This window comes from Macrotis lagotis, chromosome 6 (assembly GCF_037893015.1).
Source record: "Macrotis lagotis isolate mMagLag1 chromosome 6, bilby.v1.9.chrom.fasta, whole genome shotgun sequence".
Classification (NCBI taxonomy): Eukaryota; Metazoa; Chordata; class Mammalia; order Peramelemorphia; family Peramelidae; genus Macrotis; species Macrotis lagotis.
The window spans coordinates 1,043,195-1,049,549 of record NC_133663.1 but is presented as its reverse complement, the minus strand read 5'-3'; positions in this window follow the sequence as shown (position 1 = coordinate 1,049,549).

Here is a 6,355-nt window from a genome sequence, read left to right as displayed (position 1 = left end):
CCACAGAGAGGCAAGACCTCCCCGATGGAGTAGGTCTGGTGAAAGGGCCCTGGGGCTTTGGGATGGAGCCAGAGTCTCTCCAATGAACTCTGGGCCAAAGATTTCACAGTTATAATGGCAAATGCAATGATCTTGGGCCAAGGGGAGCCGCTGTATAGCTGGGTCAATGGCTGGCTTCCACACAGAAAAGAAATCTGACCCCCCTCCCAGAGTGTCGCCTTAGACCCATAACCTCATGCTTACACATAAACACATATACGCTCACACACTTAACACATGGATACACACACAACTTCACACGGACTTGCCAACTACACATACATACCCTTACACTCAGACATACACATGCTTAGATTTACATATATAAACATACACCCCTACATACATGCCCTGATACATATGTATTTACTCATTTAGACACACACTGGTGCACCCTTCCGCTCGACCTATGACTTCCCTATGAATTAGCCACTGGAAAACACAGAAGATGACCTCATACTGCTTTCTTTGCTAGGGTTCCAGTAAATGGAGCAAGTTACCAGAGATGCTTGATTAAAGCTGACCTTGAAGGCTAAAGATGCCTGCTCTAGGCTGGCTTGGAGTCCCCCTGTCCCCAAAGAGATGGGACAGAAACTGGGTTTCCACAGTGACTGTCCTAACTTTACAAATACTCTCAAGTGAGCCCAGGCCAGACAGTCTGACTTGCAGATCTCAGCCAAAGTATGAGAGTGATGAACTTGAAGAGAGACAAAATAGCCATGGGCAGGGTGTCCCCTTTTCTCATCCCGACATGGGGCAGGTGGGGATCCCCTTGACCTGGTAAGGAAGTGGATGTAGCCAGTAAGTAATATCCCTGTTGGAACCTGTTGAGTCCAGGGGAGGAGCCAGAGGGCTTTCTAGGGGAATCTGGTGATTGCAGCCCATCCTGGTGCTTACTAGCTCTCAAGAGTGACCATGAACATTTCCTCCAAGTTGGGAAGCTGACTCACCCCTGGACAAAGAAATGGTCTTGGATGATGGTGAACTATTTTGATCACCACCTTCCATCCTTTTCCCTAGGAGTTGGGAGAAGCTCACAGGGCATCATTACTAATGGGTGAAAAAAACATTGATTAAACACTTACTGCATACATACAAAGAGAAAAACAAGCCAAGCCAGTCTTCAAAGAACTCCCAGGGGACTTTGGGAGTCCCTGGGCTGCTAGGGAAATCTATAGGGCAGATGGGAATACATCTCTGGAGAGGCGTCACTTCCATTAATAAAACCAGGTCATTTTCCATGTTGAACCACTGGACAAGATCATGGTTTTTGGTGTAAAGTTTCTTTTCTGGGTCCTCAGTACCTGTGGCTGCTGCACAGGGGGTTGCTGTAGAGGCTAAGCTATGGCCTGCTAACCCCAGGCTTGGGCTATCTTCCCTGAGGGAAGGTGGTGATCAAAATAGTGGGGTCTGGGGACAGCTAGATGGCACAGTGGATAGAGCACTGGCCCTGGAGTCAGGAGGACCTGAATTCAAATCCAGCCTTGGTCACTTAATAGTTACCTAGCTCTGTGACCTCGGGGAAATCATTTAACTTCATTGCCTTGCAAAAAAAAATGGTGGGGTCTGCCCAACTCCATCATTTCCATGGGCCTGCCTGCAGTCACCCTGCCCCCAAAGGGAAGGGACAGCTATGTTGGCTTCTACTGAGTTTTCCTGATTTTATCAGACTTTTACTAATGTAATTAGCCATGAATTCCATTGGTAGTAGAAGCCTTACAAGTGCCAATGGAATGAATGTGAGAGGAACCTAGAGATTTTCCAGTGGGACAAATAGAGACCAAAGAGTCAAGCTACTTCTAGATCAGTGCCAGGGTTGGCATTGCCCTGGGGAGAGAGTGGTGGTAAGGGGTTGGTTTGGGAGAGACCTGGGATATCCACATATGTAAAATCCACATATGTATCCACTCAGGATCCTTCCTTCCCACCTCTGCTGAGGGAGGAGGCCAGGCTTGACCTGCTGGGTACTTGCTTCCTCCAGTCTTAGACTGAGCCTGAATTCCCCAAAAGAAATTGTGGTGGTGTGAAAGAGCATAGAATTGCATCAACAGTCATCTCCCTCTACTGTATGTGGGTTCCAAGACCCTTGCAGCCACATCCCTGGGTCCTTCGGTCCCTGAAGCCACCCCATCCATTCAAGCCAAGCCAATGCGCATATGTCAAGCTCTTGTAGGGACCAGGCACTGTGCCCACAGAAGTAGGGTGGGGTGGGAGGAGAGGGTGTCTAGGAGGAATGTGGCAGAGGACCCAGAGTCAGGAGCCAAGCTGGGGGAGGCATGGAGAAGTCCAAATGACCCAGGCACTGGGTCTCTGTGTCCAGCTCTGGACAGTCTCTGCTCCCTGGACTTCTGTGACCTTAGAGGTCAGTTGTTACATCCTCTCCTTTTCCAAAGGGGAAGCCAAGGTCCAGAGAGTTGAAGTGACTTGTACAAGGTCATGTAAGTGGAAGTAAACACAATGTCAGAGATCACTGAAATCCTTTGGCTTCTCTCCAAGTCCTGGTTCACCATCCTACTCGCCATCGTGACTCTTCAGATCTTCTCATCTCCCCTAAGACCTCCCCTTCAACTGAGACTCTAGTCTTCTATTTCATAGAAAACTTTGAGTCCATTTGCCATGAAGTCCTCCCCCCCTTGTCCTCATCCTCCTCTCCCATCATGCCCTCCTTCTTTACCTGTGTCTCCCATAGGGTGGCCTCTCACTCTACCAAGTCTACTCCATCCAGCATGGTGACCCTTGTGGGGGGGGGGTCATTGGCTTCTGGTTCTGGAAAAATGGATTGGTCCATCAGAGGACAGCCACGTGGAGCTGGACACTGTGGAGTGAAGTCTGATCATTTCTGGTGACATGTTTGACCTTTGTTTCAATCCCACTATGAGACTTTGCCAACAGGCCTTGTACCAACACCAATTTAGGCCCTGAGACTGCTGGGTCAGTATTTAGGTCTGTCTGATGACTCTAAAAAGTTGGAGGAGCATTCCCCCTGCCCTCCATCTTTATATATTGACTTCTATGGTAGCCAACTCTTGGTGATGGAAGGATCCATCCTGTCTTCTCCAGGAACTGCACTGTCCATCATTCCCTATTGACCCTCTCAGACTCCCAGCCTCCTTGCTTGCTTCCCTACTGCCTACAAATATACCCATATCTCCCCTGGTCTCAAAGAAAGTTCTCTTAGGCCATATCTACTGCCCAGTCACCATCCTAAGTCTTGTCTTTTTGTGAATAAACTCCTAGAGGCTGCTGCCCACAGGTGCCTTGATTTCTTTTCTTCTTGGCCCCTGTGGGGCTTGTATGTAGTAGCAACCACTAGCCCACTCTGCTTCATCAGTTTGTTCTGGCTGTAGCTCCATATCAGAGATTTATTTTCAAGGAGATCATGAGCTTCTGACAAATTGCTGGGTGGCCCAACCCCCATGGGGATTCTGAGGAGTCACAGTGGAGGAGCACCAGCTGCTGCGTCAGGAGGATCCACAATTCTTTACCTTCTGAGAGTCCAAGCAGATCCATCTACCTCCAGGGGCAGCACAAAAAATTCTGTAAGTGGGGCATTGGAAGGGATGGGCCAAAGCAGGAACCCCCTGACTATGGCATCCTACAAACTTCTTTTTTTACTCTCTTTGGGGAAAAACCTCCTGAATCCCTTCCAAATCTGTCCCCATCTGGTTTTAGCCTGGTTTCTGCTTCCATGCCAAGACCTACAATTTCTGTTTTATTTTACTTGTCCACTTGTTTCCTTTGCATGAGGAATCTGTCCTCAACCTGGATAGGAACTTCCTGGTGAAGGCACTCCCACAGCCTGAGTCCCCAGACCCACCCAATCACAGCATCTCCATGGAAGTTCAGGAGTGATGTGTTTAGGAAGGCATCAGATGATGGGCTTCCCCAAACTCAGTTGGATCTTAAGCTTTCTTAACTATGTGCTCTAGAAGGAGAGACACCCGGAGGGGCCTTATATGGACTGAAAAGCTAAGCCATATCCTAGGCAGAAAAGGGATGGCAAACTATACTGTTTCAGAATCCCCCAGAGGGATGGAGCATTCTGAGGTCAGAGAAGATGTGAGGGTGAAGCAGGGAGGGACAATCACAGGCGGTCACATGGAAGAGGTGAGAGACATTGGGAGCCCTGTTCTGCTTAGTCTTGGAAGACAGAACTGGCAGCAAAGGATCAAAGTCTGAGGGGAGTTGATTACTGTTCCACCTAAAGATATACTTTCTATCACTCAAGAGCTGTTCAGAACAATAAATGTTGACTGGTAATGAGCTCCCCATCCCTTAGGTCTCTACTCTCCAGTCTCCTTGGAATAATCTGATTTAGCACTGTCACTCATTGTCCTCCAAGGCAATGGCTAAGTCTGACTCACAGTGATGAGGATAGAGCTCTACACTGGACTGGGAACCTCTGAGTCTTAGTTTCCCCACGGAACCTGTCTTCTAGCATCTCTTCGTATTTATTTGTTGAATCAGGAATGGACTTTTATTGACATCACAGTTCATCTTGTTTGCGTTTTCTCATCAGAGGCTGGGAAGAACTTTTGGGGAAGGGGTGGTGTAACCGTAGAACCTAGAGCAGGAACTTGATGATCCAGTGTAAGGAAGAGGAGGAAAATCAGGGTGTTGTGGCCCCCTACAAGGAAAAGGAACTAGGGACTACAACGCATGACAGAAATGGCGTTACAGTAGAAAACAGGGGAGCATAGGGCGATAGAAGAGAGACAGAGCAGAGGGCAGAGTGCCCCTAGGTGACATAATGGAGCGCTACAGTGTAGCACAGGGGAGGGTGAGAAGGGACTGGGTGAAGGTAAGGAGGACACAGGTTAGGAGAGTGATATTAGGGGACACAATGTAACATCAAATAAGAGTAAGAATAATACAATGGGACACCCAATTGGACTACAGCAGCTGGGTGAGAAGATGTCATCTAGGAGTGGGCAAAAGCTAGGTGACACAGTAATAGAGATGATGCAGTGTGAAACCGGCAAAGACCGGGATTGGGGTAGCTGGGTGGCTCAGTGGCCAGAGTACCTGACTTACCTAAATGACAGACCTGATCTCAAATCCAGCCCCAGACGCTAAATGACTCTGGGCAAATGTGACTTAACCTCTGTTTGTTCCATTGAGTCCTCTGTCAAATGGGGATAGTGTAAGCAAGCACCCAAGCTCCCAGGGTTGTCATGAGGATCAACAACATGCTATTTGGAGGAAGTTAATCAAATGTCAGTTTTTATCAACACAGGAAAACTGGGTGACAGCAGAACACAAGGTGACACCAGGGCAAGTCCCAGAGGAAGCCCTTCATAAAGGCTGGTTGACTAGCACCAGCCTTTACTGCCCACTTTCCAAGCTCCTCTTTTGTACCAGCAAGTTCCCTTCCTGCCAGCACAGGGAGGAAGGTCTGGAGGAGCCCTCACTAACCCCCTCTTTGCCTTTTTTTCTCAGTGCCTTGCTAGAACATTGATTTCCTTTGGGCTTCCCCTCCCCTCCTCTCCAGTGTAACTTGTGTCTCAGCTGAACTCTCCCTCTCCCAGGTTTCTAGTGATCTTTTCCCCGCCAAATGCCACCACTTTCTCTCTCTCTCTCTCCTTGTGGTGGCCCCCGCAGCACCGACAGTGCTCACCTCCGGATCCTCGGTCTCCTGTTCTGTTGCCTCTTGTCAAAGTCTTTCATCCTCCTTGTTGCATCCCCCAACTACGGCTGGCCCTCGAGATTCTCTCCCTACTCCCACGTGGTGGTCCCCTTAATGTGCATCGGTTCCAATAGCACCTACGTGCGGCCCAGGCCCAGCTTTGGAGGTGTGCTGATGTTACATTTTAAGTCTCCACCGCCTTGGATGTCCCAGGGCTGTGCGTGCGTGCGTGTGTGTGTGTGTGTGTGTGTGTGTCTGTGTGTGCACGTGCGTGTGTGTGCATGCGTGTGTGTCTGTGTCTGTGTGTGCGCGCGCGCGTGTGTCTGTGTGTGTGTGTGTGCGCGCGTGTGTGTCTGTGTCTGTGTGTGTGTGTGCGTGTGTGTGTGCGTGCGTGTGCGTGTGTGAAGGAGGCGAGGCTCTGTGAGTCCGTGTACTTCCTTTACAAAATGTCTCCGAGGGGGGAAAAAACCAAAAGAAAGCAAAGGAAGGAAAAAGGCGAAGCGCCCGGGCCCCGCCGGTGGGAGCCTGCGGTCCGGCCGGGCTGCTTGGGGGGGGGGGGGCTCCGACTCCGCGCCCCCTCCCGCCCCGCTGCCCAGCTCCTCCTCCCTGCCCCGCCCCCTGCACCTGCCCGCCTCCGTAGGCCGGAGGGGGGTGGGGGTCTGAGCCAGGGGACCCCGGCGCAGGGGGAGG